Genomic DNA, 15,584 nt, shown 5'->3' with positions numbered 1-15,584 from the left:
GTCACCGGGAGCTCCAGCATCCCCCGCACTCCTGGGGCACACTGGCGGGTCCCCCGGGGCGGCCCCAGGGTGCTCTCTCTCCCCAGGAAGCGAGGCAGGTAACAGATGGCTGGACTTAGGGAGGGAGCTGCTGCAAACACCCGGGGCTGAGCTGGATCAGGCTGGGTGAGCCGCGGACGCAGGGGGGGCTCCCCTCTCGAGGACACCTGACCCTCCCTAGACCACGCCCCCCAGTGGGCGGGGCCGGCCCAGGAGGCTCCTCCCCCACGGGGCGTGTCTAGGGTGAGGCCCCGCCCCCTCCGGCCCCGCTCACCTGGGCCCCCCCATCCGCCCCAGAAGCGCGTCCCTAGGGACACCCTGCAGGGGGGGAGGTCGTGAGGGGTCCCGGCCCCACCGGGAAAGCCCGCAGCCCCTTTCCCTTTGCGGATGGAGGAGGGGGAGGTGGAAGGAGGGGGTGCGAGCGCAGACATCTCTTTGAACTGGGGGGACTGGGGGAGGTGGGGCTCCACGGATAACCTGGATCTTTTTTATTTTTATTTTTTTTGAGATTCTGGGGAAATTAAGATACAGAATTGCCTAATCAGGGGTGCAGAAATTACGATCTAGTAAACCTCATGGACTAGTTCTGGTATGGTAAACTAAGTACGGGATATTTAAATTGCGTTGATGTTAGAACAATCAGATTATTTATAATTTTTATTATTTATTTATTTATTTATTATTATTATTTTTTTTTTTAAAGATTTTATTTATTTATTCATGAGAGACGCAGAGAGAGAGAGAGAGGCACAGAGACACAGGCAGAGGGAGGGGCAGGCTGCATGCAGGGAGCCCGACGTGGGACTCGACCCCGGGTCTCCAGGATCGCGCCCTGGGCCAAAGGCGGCGCCAAACCGCTGAGCCACCCGGGTTGCCCCTATTTATAATTTTTATTTTATTAGTTTATTTTTTTAATTCTTTTTATTTTTTTATTTATAATTTTTAGAATGATAATGAAACCATGCTTTATTTTTTATTTTTATTTTTTTTAGTTTTATTTATTTATGATAGTCACAGAGAGAGAGAGAGAGAGGCAGAGACACAGGCAGAGGGAGAAGCAGGCTCCATGCACCGGGAGCCCGACGTGGGATTCGATCCCGGGTCTCCAGGATCGCGCCCTGGGCCAAAGGCAGGCGCCAAACCGCTGCGCCACCCAGGGATCCCTGAAACCATGCTTTATATTAAATTAATACTAAGTATTAAATTTAACGGGTCACTTTTGGACCTCAGGTGTAGAAAACGGAGTCAACCTTGTTCTTCTGTTTATATCATTCCCACCATCAGCAGGTAGGAGATCTGGTTTTATTTTACTTTATTTGCTTGATCTCTTTCATCCCTGATACCCAAAGCCCATTCTTCTCCTCCCTCCCTTTACCAATCGGCACTTACATATCCTTGAAAATGCACATTGCATTAAAAAAGGTAGAGTTGGTTTACTATGGTTTTTAAAATTAATTTCAGGGGACGCCTGGGTGGCTCAGTGGTTGAGCGTCTGCTTTCGGCCCAGGGCGTGATCCTGGGGACCCGGGATCGAGTCCCACGTTGGGCTCCCTGCATGGGGCTTGCTTCCCCCTCTGCCTGTGTCTCTGCCTCTCTCTGTGTCTCTCATGAATAAATAAATAAAATATTTTTAAAATTTTAAATTAATTTCAGAAGCAGGGTTTAGCAAGACATCACTTCCATATAACATCCAGTGCTCATAACCTCAATTGCCCTGTTTAATGCTCATCACCCAGTTACCCCATCCCCACCCACCTCCCCTCCAGCAGCCCTCAGTTTGTTCCCTAGAGATAAGTCTCTTATGGTTTGTCTCCCTCTCTGATTTCCTCTTATCTTCCCCTCTCCTCCTCTACCTGGTTTATGTACGTTTTAACCAGCACCGTAGGACTGTGCGACAGAGCTCGTTCTGTTTTTTCCACTCCGTGCTGTTCTGGAGATCTCCCCTCGTTGCGTTCGGTGCAGTGTATCTGCTAGGAGTGTCTTTGGTGGTGAGCAACCAAAAGCTGGCCTCTGCGGTGTGGTGGCTGCCAACATCGATCCAAAACTCCTTTGAGTGTTTCTTGTGAACTACAGAAGCTGGAAAACCAAAAGGACACTTCCTCAATTCCCCTGGGCTAGAAATCTGTGATTTAGGTTCTGCTCTTGTGCAAGACATAAATTTGGAACAGAGCTAAATGCCATGGGACATCTGTTTTGCTGTCACGGATCAGGACAGATGTAGTGGGGCTCTGGTGAGCAGCTTCCTGATTCATCAGCTTCCTGTAGTATAGTGACTGATGCTTCCGATCACAGGCAAAGGTCATGTGCTTGGCAAAGCCGGGAGCTGTTTCTGAGCCTAGAACCTGTTTCTCCACTCCTTTATGTCTAACCGAGCCAGATCTATTTCTGCTCTCTGCTGTCGAACCCAACTGCCACAAGTGGCTTAACCAAATCGGGGTTTATTCTTCACACAAGATTAAGAAGTCCAGGGATAAGCTGTTGGTGTTGATATAAACTGATGGTGGCAGGGCCTTCCCTGGGAGTCTGTTAACTTTTCCTCATGGTCACGAGATGGCTACTGCACCTCTAGCCATCACGGTCAAGTCTGGTGAACGCACACTCTGCAGCTCTATGCAGCAAATAGAAGAAATCTACTCGATTAGGTGTTAGATAGCACTAATCAGATGACACAATCCCTATCTGTAAACCACACCCCCCTTCTCTCTAGTCACTTTTTAGTTAAGTGTGACCATTGGCCACAATCGTGGCCAATGAAATGCAAGCAGTAGTCTAATGGGTGAGGCTTCTGGAAAAATCTTTGCTCTCTTGATAAAAGATAAGGGGCATAGCTTTTTATCCCTTTCTTTCTCCTAACTTCCTCCCGCTGCATAAAGTTCTGTACTGTTCATCTATCAGATTTTTCTAATCTGTTCTTCCGGTGTTGCATACTAACTTGCCTCCAACTCTCTGCCGCTGCAAATAATGCTGCAGTGGACATCCTCGTACGTGTCTAGCAGCCAGACCTGCGACAGGGTGGTTCTGAGACTGTTGGGTCAGAGGGCACACGCACCCTTACTGACCAGGCTGCTCTCCAATTGGCAGTGTGCCCACCAGCAGTGCATGTAAGCCTCCCCACACCCTTGGCCAATCTGGTAATTATTCAGCCTTTTAATTTTTCTCTAATCTGATGGGACAGAACTGTAAGGTAATATCACTAGTTTACACTGGATTTTTCTGATTATCAACACGGTGAGCATCTTTCCGAACACCTAAGAGCCATTCTCGCGGCTCCTCCTGCAAATTGCCTGCTCATAGCCTTCCTCCCATGTCCTTTTGAGCTTTCCTATCTTTTTCTCATTGCTTTTTCAAGAATTCCTTCTAATATTCTAGATAATAAACCCAGTGTCGAGTACGTTTTAGATGTTGCCACTGTTGTATGTGCATTTCTTTTAGGTTGAACTGTGGTGAGCTTCGCTGAAAGAAATCCAGAAGTTTGATGTGATTAAACTCATCAAAATTTCTCCTTATGCTTTGTGCCTTTGGGTCTTGTTTGAGAAGCACTTCTCACTCCAAGATCACAAAGATCTTCATTTCTTTTATTAATTTTGCAGTTTTAATTTTAATAATTCTGTATGAACATCTGAAATTTACTCATATATAGCGTGAAGAAGGGATCTGTTATGGACTGAATTGTGTCCCCCTAAAATTCATACGTTGAAACCCTAACCCTCAGTGTAATTTTATTTGGAGTTGGAGCCTTTGTGGACAAACTTAAAATTAAATGAGGTCATGGAGTGGACCCAAATCCAACAGGATTGCTGTCCTTTCCAGAAAAGGAAGAGACACCAGAGCTCGCTCCTGCTATCTCTCCCTTTCTATTTCTCTCCCCCACCCTCCACCCTCCCCTGAAGGGAGCACCATGTGGGACTTGATCCCAAGACCTGGCCCCCTGGGGGATCATGACCTGAGCCAAAGGCAGACGCTCAACCACTGACCCACCAAGGTGTCCCTAAATAGATCTTTAAAAAATAATAATTTATTAGGTTAAAATCTAAGGGAGGGCAGGATCTCAGACAAGAAAACAAATCAAGGGGGCAGCCTAGGTGGCTCAGCAGTTTAGCACTGCCTTTGGCCCAGGGCATGATCCTGGAGTCCCAGGATCGAGTCCCGCATTGGGCTCCTGCTTCTCCCTCTGCCTGTGTCTCTGCCCCCCCCCCCCTCTCTCTCTCTCTCTCTCATGAATAAATAAATAAAATCCTTAAAAAAAAAAAAAGAAAAAACAAATCAAGGAATCTGCTTTCGTTTGAAAACATTTGTTGAATTAGGCAAACTTCAGCTTCAATTTCCAGTCTTTCTTTTTTTTTTTTTTTAACTTTTATTTAAGTAATCTGTACACTCAACTTGGGGCTTGAGCTCATGACCTTGAGATCAAGGGCTTTCATGCTCCTCTGACTGAGCCAGCCAGGTGTCCCACAATATCCATAGTCTTCATCTTTGACAGAACCAAAGTAAATTTATTTATTTTTTTTGAACCAAAGTAAATTTAATAGGAGATTTCCAGAATTTTCCAGCACCAATGAAAGACAAAAATTTATAGATCCAAAAGCAGGATAGATTTTAAAAAATCCAAAGAAAGATAAACAGTAAGAAATCCATACCTACACACAAAAGTATAACTTTATTTTTTTTTATTTTTATTTCTTTTTTTTTTCAAGAGTAAAACTTGGGGGGATCCCTGGGTGGCTCAGAGGTTTAGTGTCTGCCTTCGGCCCAGGGTGTGATCCTGGAGTCCCAGGATCGAGTTCCACATCAGGCTCCCTGCATGGAGGCTGCTTCTCCCTCTGCCTGGTGTCTCTGCCTCTCTCTCTCTCTCTGTCTCTCATGAATAAATAAACAAAATCTTTAAAAAAAAAAAAAAGAGTAAAACTTGGGGGGATCCCTGGGTGGCTCAGTGGTTTAGTGCCTGGCTTCAGTCCAGGGCATGATCCTGGAGTCCCAGGATCGAGTCCCACATTGGGCTCCCTGCATGGAGCCTGCTTTTCCCTCTGCCTATGTCTTTGCTTCTCTCATGAATCAATAAATAAAATCTTCAAAAAAAAAAAAAAAAAGTAAAACTTTACATTACCACAAGTAGATTTTAAAGGTAGCAAAAGAAAAAAAGACAAGCTTTTTTTAAAAAAAATTTTATCTATTTATTCATTAGAGACACAGAGAGAGAGAGAGAGAAGTTTTATTTTTTATTTTTTATTTTTTTGAGAGAGAAGTTTTAAAGGAAAATACACTTGTTTGCAATTTTGGTGGTTTTGTTTTTTTTGTTTTTAAAGCTTTTTTTTTTAATTTTTATTTATTTATGATAGTCACACAGAGAGAGAGAGAGAGGCAGAGACACAGGCAGAGGGAGAAGCAGGCTCCATGCACCGGGAGCCCGACGTGGGACTCGATCTCGGGTCTCCAGGATCGTGCCCTGGGCCAAAGGCAGGCGCTAAACCACTGCGCCACCCAGGGATCCCCTTGTTTGCAATTTTGTATGAAAGAATAAAAATTAGTGTGTGGGGGCAGCCCTAGTGGTGCAGCCGTTTGATGCCGCCTGCAGCCTGGGGTGTGATCCTGGAGACCCGGGATGGAGTCCTGCATTGGGCTCCCTGAATGGAGCCTGCTTGTGTCTCTGCCTCTCTCTCTCTGTCTTTCATGGATAGATAAAAAAATAAAATCTTAAAAAAAAAAATCAGTGTGTGTCTCATGAATAAATAAAATCTTTTAAAAATAAGATTTATTTGTTCATTTTAGAGAGAGCAAGTGAGAAAGCACAGGCATGTGGAGGAAGAGGGGAAGGGCAGAGGAAGAGGGAGAAAAAAACTCAAGCAGACTCCGTGCTGAGCATGCAGCCTGATGCAGAGCTCGCTCCCACGACCCTAAGATCACCACCTGAGTGGAAACCAGGAGTCGGACACTCAACTGACTGAACCACCCACCCAGGCGCCCTGCTATGTGGCCACTCTTCTATGCTTTTCAAATAATTTGAATTTTCTATTTTAACTAGTATTTTTACTGTTTTACTTGGTAATATCAGTCCAGAGTCCAGCCACTCATGTTATTGGAAATAGAATTTCCTCTAATCCTAATTAATTAAAAAACAACCAAATAGTAATATGGGGAAAAGACATGGTAATTAATTCATAGAAGAAATACAAATGGCCAATAAACATATGAAAAGATGCTTAATCTCACAAGTAAGCAGGAAAAGGCAAATTAAAACAATAATGAAACATTGTTTTTGGCCCATCAGCTTAGCAAAAATGAAACATTAATAATATTAAGTGCTTACACTGTTGGGGAAATGTAAATTAGGGAAGTATTTTTGGAAAGCATTTTGACAGTATCTATCAAAATAACAAATGTACATACACAAGAACCCAAAAATTCAGCTTTTAGAAATCTTTCCCCAAACAGTACTTGCATATGTGAACAAAGATATGTTGTATATGCTTTGCAGCATTGTAATTATTTAAAAAAAAAGAAATTTAGAAATAACTTAAATGTCCATCAATAGAGGAAGGGCTTGAAAAAAGCATGCACATAAGATTGTGCCTCCATTAAAAAATAATGAGATAGATCCATATGGCCTCCTTGGAAAATATCTCTGAGACATGTTAATTGGAGAGAAACAAGCTGTATATATATGATGTGTGTGTGTGTGATGGGCTAACTTACATGTACGTAAATGCATAGAAAGGACTAGAACAGTAGTTGTTGACATTGGCCGCACCGTGTAATCACTTAATCACTTAAAAAAAAAATAGTAGCGGGGCACCTGGGTGGCTCAGTCAGTTAAGCATCTGCCTCCTGTCAGCTCAGGTCATGATCTCGTGGGGCGCTCAGCGGGGAGTCTGCTGGTGGATTCTCTCTCCCTCTCCCTCTGCCCCTGGCCCAGCTCGCTCTCTCTCTCTCTCTCTCTCAAATAAATAAATAAATCTTCTTAAAAAGGGACGCCTGGGTGGCTCAGCAGTTGAGCGTCTGCCTTCAGCTCAGGTCGTGATCCCGAAATGCTGGATAGAGTCCCACATCCCTCTCCCTCTGCCTGTGTCTCTGCCTCTCTCTCCCTCCCTGTCTCTCATGAATAAATAAGTAAAATCTTAAAAAAAAAAAAAAAAAAAAAAAAAAAAAAAAAAAAAACAGCCAGAGCCCTGGGTGACAGAGAAATAGATGAGCTCTCAAACTTGTTAGAAAAATAAATTTAGGGACGCCTGGGGGCTCAGGGGTGAGTGTCTGCCTTTGGCTCAGGTCGTGATCCCAGGGTCCAGGATCGAGTCCCATATCGGGCTCCCTGCGAGGAGCCTGCTTCTCCCTCTGCCTATGTCTCTACCTCTCTCTCTGTATCTCTCATGCATAAATAAATAAAATCCTTTAAAAAAAAAAAGAAATTTAAAAAATAAAAAATAAATAAAACAAAGCCAAGCAAACAAACAAAAAAAAAAATAGTAGGGGCGTCTGGCTGGCTCAGTTGGTAGAGCATGTGACTTGTGATCTCAAGGTTGTGAGTCTGAGCTCCACGTTGGGTGTAGAGATTACTTAAAATAAGTAAAAATTAAAAATCGAAATAAAGAAAATAAAATCTGGGAAGCCCAGGTGGCTCAGCGGATTAGTGCTGCCTTCCACCCAGGGTGTGATCCTGGAGACCTGGAATCAAGTCCCACGTCTGGCTCCCTGCATGGAGCCTGCTTCTCCCTCTGCCTGTGTCTCTGCCTCTCTCTCTCTCTCTCTCTCTCTCTCTGTCCCTCATGAATAAATAAATAAAATCTTTAAAAAATAAATAAAATAAATAAAATAAAATCCCCCCCATGTGATTCTAATGTGTGGCCAAGTCTGAGGACTTTTGTAAAGAATGACTGATATTAAAGCATTGCCAGGGACACCTGGGTGGCTCCATTGGTTAAACATTGGCCTTTGGATCGGGTCATGATCCTGGGCCCTGAGACAGCCCTACGTTGGGCTCCCTGCTCAGTGGGGAGCCTGCTTCTCCCTCTCCCCCTGTTTGCCACTCCCCCTGCTTGTTCTCCCTCTCCCCCTCTGTCAAATAAATAAATAAAATCTTAAACATATATATTAAAGGAGGCTCCTCACCCAACGTGGGGCTTCAACTCATGACCCTGAGATCAAGAGTCATGGGTCATGCTCCACTGCCTGAGCTAGCCAGGCACCCCTACCCAACCTGCATTGTACACAGAGTTCATCACTTCTCGGGGCGCTGGGGTGGCTCAGTCAGTTAAGCATCTACCTTAGACTCAGGTCATGATCCCGGGGTCCTGAGATAGAGCCCCATGGCCGGCTCCCTGCTCAGCGGGGAGTGCCCCTTTCCCTGTTCCTGTTCTCTCTCTCTCTCTCTCTCTCAAATAATAAATAAAATCTTTTTTTTTAAAGAGTCCATTACTTCTCAGTGTACCCCTGAACTTCACTCACTCATTCATTTGTTCAATTACTATGAACCGAAACGTGCCTTGTGTCGGGCAGGTACTTTGGCTCTTCACAGGAGTTATCTATCATTTATCTTGTGCTTGGCTGTTTCCCTCACCTTGGTCATGTTTTCCTTCTGCATCTAGCCCAGTCTTAGCCACTCAGGAAATGGGAAGTTCGCTGACAGTCCCTCCTCTGGCCTGAAGAGTCCCCCGACTACCACTCAGCAATGACTGTAGAGGGATAGGAGACTTTGATCTGTGCCGAGAGGCCCCAAGACATCTAACTGGGTAAAAGGGAATTTCACATTTTGCTTTTTGGATGATGTTTCCCCCCAGGCGGAGGTCACTCCCAGCCTCAGCAAGGGTCCTGTTCAGCCAGGCCACGCTCAGCCAGCAGGTGGCAGCCCTGGGCAGGAATTGGGAGAGCATCCCCACGGCGAGGAGCCTACAGCAGAGGGTCCTGGGGTTGGCTGCCCCGCAAGGTCTTGGCAGGGCAGGGCACAGGAGGAGGGTGAATGGGGCCCAGTTTTGGTCCCACAGCATGGTAGCCAGGGGCTTTGTTTGTGTAGATCAGCTTTAATCAAGCTGGCTGGTACCCAGATGGTTTGTGAGGTTTCTTTTACCTTCTGCCTGCAGCAAGGCTCCATGCCAGGTGTCCCGTCCAGGCCTCTGCCCTCAGGCAGACCATTTGCAGGTCCCTTCCCGCCCCCCTCCCTTCCAGTTCCCCAGGCTGGGTCTTGACCCTCCCTGTGTCTGTCTTCGCTGATGGGGATGACTGTGGTAGAGAGGGGCTGGGGGTCGCTAGTTAATGGATAAGATACTGGATCACGTTCTGGGCTTTACAGGTACATCTCAGGGGCCTTCAGAGTCTCAGTTTGGCGGTCTTAAGGATTAAGGATTAACAGTGAGGAAGAGGGGGGATCCCTGGGTGGCTCAGCGGTTTAGCGCTGCCTTCAGTCCAGGGTATGATTCTGGGGACCCAGGATCGAGTCCTGCGTCGGGCTCCCGGTGTGGAGCCTGCTTCTTCCTCTGTGTCTCTGCCTCTCTCTCTCTCTCTCTCTCTCTGTCTATCATGAATAAATAAACAAAATCTTAAAAAAAAAAAAAAAACAGTGAGGAAGGGGGGCACCCAGGTGGCTCAGTGGCTGAGCGTCCGCCTTTGGCTTGGCTCCTGATCCCGGGGTCCTGGGATCCAGCCTGGCGGTGGGCTCCCTGCATGGAGCCTGCTTCTCCCTCTGCCTATGTCTCCATTTCTCTGTGTCTCTCATGAATAAATAAATAATAAAGTCTTTGAAAACAAAAACAGAGAGGGAGGGTTATCCTCCCTTTGATCCCTGGGCTCTGATGGGAGTGAACCAGAATGCTCTTTTCTCGCCACCCTAACCTCCCTTCACTCTCCATCTCTTCACTGCCTTCTGTCTGTCCATCTTCCTTCTGTCTGCCTGACTTCACTTCTCCATCTTTTCAGTTTTGATCTCATCTCACTGTCTGGACCTTTCCTTCTCTCTATCCCTCTAAAACTCTCTCTTAAGCCCTGGCAACACACATTGTCTGGAGCCGGCTTGACTCTCTCTCTCTATCTGGACTCCGATTGTCACGCCGTATCTCCAGCCATCTAATGCCTTGGGCTGGGGTTGGCAGGAGTCTTGACTTGTGCAGTTAAGTCAGAAGGGGCGGGGTGGGGGGGGGAGATTCGGGGAAAGGGCAGCAACGAATCTACAGAGAAAGAGCTCAGCAAACTCTTGATTCAAGTTTGGAGCACAGGCCAGTCACCGTTAGGGAACCAAATGTACTGTTATCTCAACCTCTGCCTTCCTTCCAGGTTCTTTTTCCAGAACAAGCTCCCTACATCGACCCTACAGGCCTGGTGGCAGGTACAGCTGGGACAGGCAATCAGTGGGGAAATGGCCCACCCTGCTTAAGGACTTAAGGACATGGGATAGGACCCAGCATGGTGGGATGGAGAATGGAGGAGGTGACCTCTGACCCCAGCTCTGGCCCCTTCTGGGGGTCCTCTGTGACCTGCCATAGGTCATGCCTCCTCCTCCCCTACCATGATCTACATCACAAAACCCACAGCTCGTAACTCAATGCCGGCCAGGGAAGTCTGGGATTGATTTAGGGCCCCCTCTGACCAGTTCACCCCCACCAGACTAGGCCCCTGGGGTGGAGGTGGGGATGAGGGTCATGGGTGAAGTTCAGGCAGGAGGGTCCTGACTACCACTACATCATACCTGTTGCACTTTTAGTGGGTTTGTTGGGGGAAAAGGTCCAAGCACAGGGGTTCCAGGTTCTCACTGACTAGCCCCTTTCTTTGGCTCAGTTCAGGGCCAAGCTGACGGAGCAGTGGCCATGGCCTAGTAAGCGTTCAGGGACAGTGTCCTTATGATTCAGGCTCAAGGCATCCTACAAAGCAAAGAGATTCTTGTTATCCACCAAGAGGGCAGGCCGGTAGGTCCTAAGCAAGCACCCACTGCCCCCAATCTCAGTTACACTGAGCTACTCGGAGCCAGGTCTCCCCACCCCGGGGTCCACAGTCCAAGGCCCATTACATATATTTCTCCTGGTGCTTTTCTTGTTGTTGGTTTCCATCCACCCACCTTCCCATTCTGGAGATACCACTAAAGGACTTTCTTTACTTGGAATATTTCAAACTTTTGGGACCATCACCCACAGTCAAATACATCTACCTCTGGCCCCAGGACACGAGAACATCCCCAGAAGTAAAAGCAAAAGTTGTAGGTAACATTGTGATGTGCATGATATTTTCTATCCTATTCCATTTTGTTGTAAGGAAAAAAAAGTTTATAAAATGATTTTTAAAAAGTCTTTAAAATGCCAACTCTAAGAGGCTGGCACTTACAGTTTATAAGTAACCTCTTATATTTTGACAACTTCACAGGTTATAAAGCCCATTCTATAAAGAGGAAAATCCACATTATCTTCATAAAAGCCAGTGAGAAGGTAAGGGCGGGTTTTCATCGACCTATTTTATAGAGGAGGAAACACAGACTCTGAGAGGTTAAGGGACCTGCTTGAGATCCCCCAGCTGGTGAGCGGCCGGGATGGGGAGATGGGATGCGGAGCCAGGTCTGCCATGGGCTGGTTTGCAGGCCCCTGTGCCCCAAAGCTTCTCTCCCTCCCTCTCCTCCCCAACCCTCCCAGTTGACATCATTGTCTCTTTCCAGTTTGAAGGCCATCCCCTTCCAGGAACAGGAGGGACAGAGCAGCTGAGTAATTCTGTTTTCTTGTCATCTGTTAACACTGCACCATCTGGCAGGTCTCCTCTCCCGGAGAGGCGGGGGTGGGGGAGGTGGCTGCTTTCCTGGAGTCTGGACCTCTGGGCCCCCCTCACCCAGGGTCTCAGAATGTGCACAGAGAGCTACTTTTTCGGCTCTGTCCCAACAAGCAGTGACAGGGCTGTGTCAGGGAGCAGCGGGGGCGGGGTGGGAGGAAGGACTCCCTGACGTCATTGGGATAAAACAATAGGGTGAACCCCTCCCCTGCCCTCAGGGCCCATCCTGGGGCCTCCACACCACCACCAGGGTGCCCCCGGGACTGAGCAGGAGCCCTGCAGGCCGCTCCGGGTGAGGGCAGACCAGGCCTTCTTACCCAGAGCCCAGGAAGATTTATGGGGCCTCGGGTGTGGCTGGCTGTTACTCAGCCTCTGACTTTTTAATTCCCCAGCCTCCTCACCCACCCCGCCTCCTCCCCAAGAGGGCCTTTGTGCAGGACAATGAGGAATCTATAAATTCCGGGGGACAGGGATGTGGGGGAGGGGGCACCAGACACTTTGGCTCAGCAGAGACAGCAAGGGGTGGCCTCCATGGACCTGCCACATCTCATCGGGTCCCCACTAGAGCCTTACCTCTGTCTTTTACAGATGAAGAAACTGAGGCTCGGGGGCAGGCCCTTCCTCATCGTCTCCATCTTTCACCCACGTGTTTATTCTCCCTCTTACCCTCCCCCTGGCCCTTCCCTCACTTGGGCCTTCACTCAACAAACACACAATATTCACTCAACAAACACCCGAGGAGTAGACTCCGGTTCAACGGAGAACAACTGGTAGACCCTGGCCCACCCTGGAAGGGTGCGCGGCAGAGGACGGACCCAAGAGGGGCCATAAAAGTGTGGCTCTAACCCCAGCCTTTCAGGGGGGCAGCCTGAACCTTTGCCCTACCTCCTTCCCTCAGCAACCTTCTGCAGCCGATGAAGCGCTTTCATGGGCATTTCTTTTCTTTTTTTTAAAGTCAATGTTTATTTTTTTTAAAGATTGTATTTATTTATTCATGAGAGACACAGAGAGAGAGAGAGAGAGAGAGGCAGAGACAGGCAGAGGAAGAAGCAGGCTCCATGCATGGAGCCCGACGTGGGACTCTATCCTGGGACTCGATCCTGGGACTCGATCCTGGGACTCCAGGATCACACCCTGGGCTGAAGGCAGGCGCTTAACCGCTGAGCCACCCAGGGATCCCCTTCATGGCCATTTCTAAATGCAATCCCGGTGATGGCTCTGGCAGCTGGGCATGATGTAAGCCTTCCCCAGCATTTTGCTAACGTGGCCCCAAGTGGCTAAGGGGTTGCCCAAGATCACCCGTCTGGTGGGCGGCAGAGAGCCCTCACCTCTGCACCCCGGAGTGCCGCGGGCCCAGAGCAGGGCCTTGGGCTGTGGCCCTACACTTCCTCTTCTACCCACTTGCCCAGAGTAGCCCTGTGCGCCCCCCATGCTGATCCTTCCCCAATGTCCTGTCCTCCTGTTCTGTCCACCTTCCTGCAGTCATTAAACACCCCAGGCTCACCTCTGTATTCACCCATCTGTCGGGCGATGATAACCAACAGCAGCGCTGCGATGCCTGCAGGTGTTTGCTGAATGACCACGCATTCTTGGGTGCGTCCTAGTGCGTCTCTGCTGGTAAACTGAGGATACCAGTGTATACTTTGTTGTCCAGATTAAATTAGTGAAGCCCTGTAAAGCACTCAGAATGACGCCTGGCATGTGGTAAATGCTCAATAAGCCTTGGCTGCCAAGTTTATTGATTTTGGAAACCACAGGCCTGCTCATATATGAGGTATCCGAGTGAAACACCGGTGGGGACAGGGGTCTGTAGCTGGCTTCTCCCAAGGAGTGGCCCCCTTAGAAATGACCAAACGGACCCATATCCAGTTCATTCCCCGGGACTCCTGCATTCCTTAACTGCACAGAGTAGGCTGGGCATCCTGCAGGTTTGTGCCAGGCACCAGGCACCTCTAGCAGAGAACAAGGCAGACACCTGCACTCATCAGCCTGGCATTCTGGTAAGTGAGACAGACCGCAAACCACGTGAATAAAGAAGATAATTACAGAAAGCCGTTAAGTCCCGAAGAAACAGGGTTAAGTGCCACCATAGATCAGGCAACTGGGTGTGAGGCTGCTGCGGTGCTGTGGTCAGGATTGATGGGGAGGCGACATCCCTGTGTAGGATCCAGGCAGCGTGTTCCAGGCAAAGGGGTGGGCAAGCCCAAAGCCAGAAGTGGGGAAAAACTTGTCAAGTTCAAGGAACAGAAAGGCAGCCGGGGTGAGTGGCAGCTGGACAGAAGGGACAATGATCTAGAAGACGTCAGCACAGGCAGGGGCCCGGGTTAGAAATTGGGGCCTTCCTCCAGGGAAGCCATGCAAAGTTGTTAGACGGGGAGGGACATGCTCTCGGGGGTTTTTGCCTTGTTTTCCTGATGGGTAATTTTAACAGCCCCCCTGGAAGCTGTGTGAATTGACTCCCCGGGAGCCAGGGGAGCCGACAGGAGCCTTTGCAGTTGTGCAAGGAGGGAGGAGGGGCTTGGACGCTGGAGGGGGGGGCGGGGGGGGGGGCAGGGGCTGATCCCAGATATATCTTAGAGATGGGAGGGGCAAACTTTGCTAATGGATTGGACAGTAGGGTCAGGCTGGGAGAAGAATTCAGGAAGAAGGAACCTGGGAAGCTCGACCCGTGGAACTGTCTCCGTCCTGAGTCCTGACCCCTCCTGCTCTGGCCCTGCCCCTGAGCCACAGAAGCCATTCCAGCCATTTGCCCCCCCCTCCCCCGCCCCCAGATCCATCTACACTCAGCAGCCCTAAATCAGGGGCAGTCCTCGACTTTGGTTCATTCGGGCCCTTTGTGAGAAAAGGTGGCCCCTGCCTTTCTCCAGGGACAGCAGCACCTGCCAAGGCCCAAGACTCGGACTTCAGGCCCCTTTTAACCCCTCCAACCCGGCCTTGTTTAGGTCGCAACCTGCACAACCGTACAGCTACCCTCTCCCCAGCCTGGACCACAGGCCCAACCCGAAAATCCTCGGAGCCTTGAGACCTGCAGGCGCTGCTGGCTTGTTGGGACGCGGGCCTGGAAGCACTCGGGGGCGGGGGCGGGGGCGGGAAGGTAGGGCTCGGCCTTTCCTGAGGGAATCTCCCGGCCGGTTCCCGCGGGAAGGAAGTGCCCCCCCCCCCCCCCCCCCCCCGGGGCAGCCACAGCGCTCGCAGTCGGCCTTCCGGCCCGGGCTGGGCGGGGAGGCTCGCGCCCTAATTGCTGCCATCTGCTCCGCCTGGGGGAGGGGCCGAGCGCGCCCCACGCCCCGGAGTCGCGCGCGTCCCGCCCGGGGTGGGGGCGAGGGCGGGGGTCCCCGAGAGCGCGCCTGCCCCCATCCTTGGGGTCCGAGGGGCCCGCAGCTGGAGGCGGCGCCTTAGCAGACAGCGAGCCCCAGCGTCAGGGCCTGGCCCCGGGGGTCGGGCTCCCCGGAGGGTCCTGGGGGTCGGGCTCCCCGGAGGGTCCTGGGGGTCGGGCTCCCCGGAGGGCCCTGGGGGTCGGGCTCCCTGGAAGGTCCTGGGGGTCGGGCTCCCCGGAGGGCCCTGGGGGTCCCCCCGCGGAGGGTCCTGGGAGGTCAGGCTCTCCGGAGGGTCCTGGGGGGTCGGGCTCCCCCGGAGGGTCCTGGGGGTCCCCCCGCGGAGGGTCCTGGGGTGTCGGGACCCCGGAGGGTCCTGGGGGTCGGGCTCCCCGGAGGGTCCTGGGGGTCGGGCTCCCTGGAAGGTCCTGGGGGTCGGGCTCCCCGGAGGGCCCTGGGGGTCACCCCGCGGAGGGTCCTGGGGGGTCAGGCTCTCCGGAGGGT

The sequence above is a fragment of the Vulpes lagopus genome, chromosome 21, assembly GCF_018345385.1.
Source record: "Vulpes lagopus strain Blue_001 chromosome 21, ASM1834538v1, whole genome shotgun sequence".
Classification (NCBI taxonomy): Eukaryota; Metazoa; Chordata; class Mammalia; order Carnivora; family Canidae; genus Vulpes; species Vulpes lagopus.
This window is presented reverse-complemented; position numbering follows the sequence as displayed.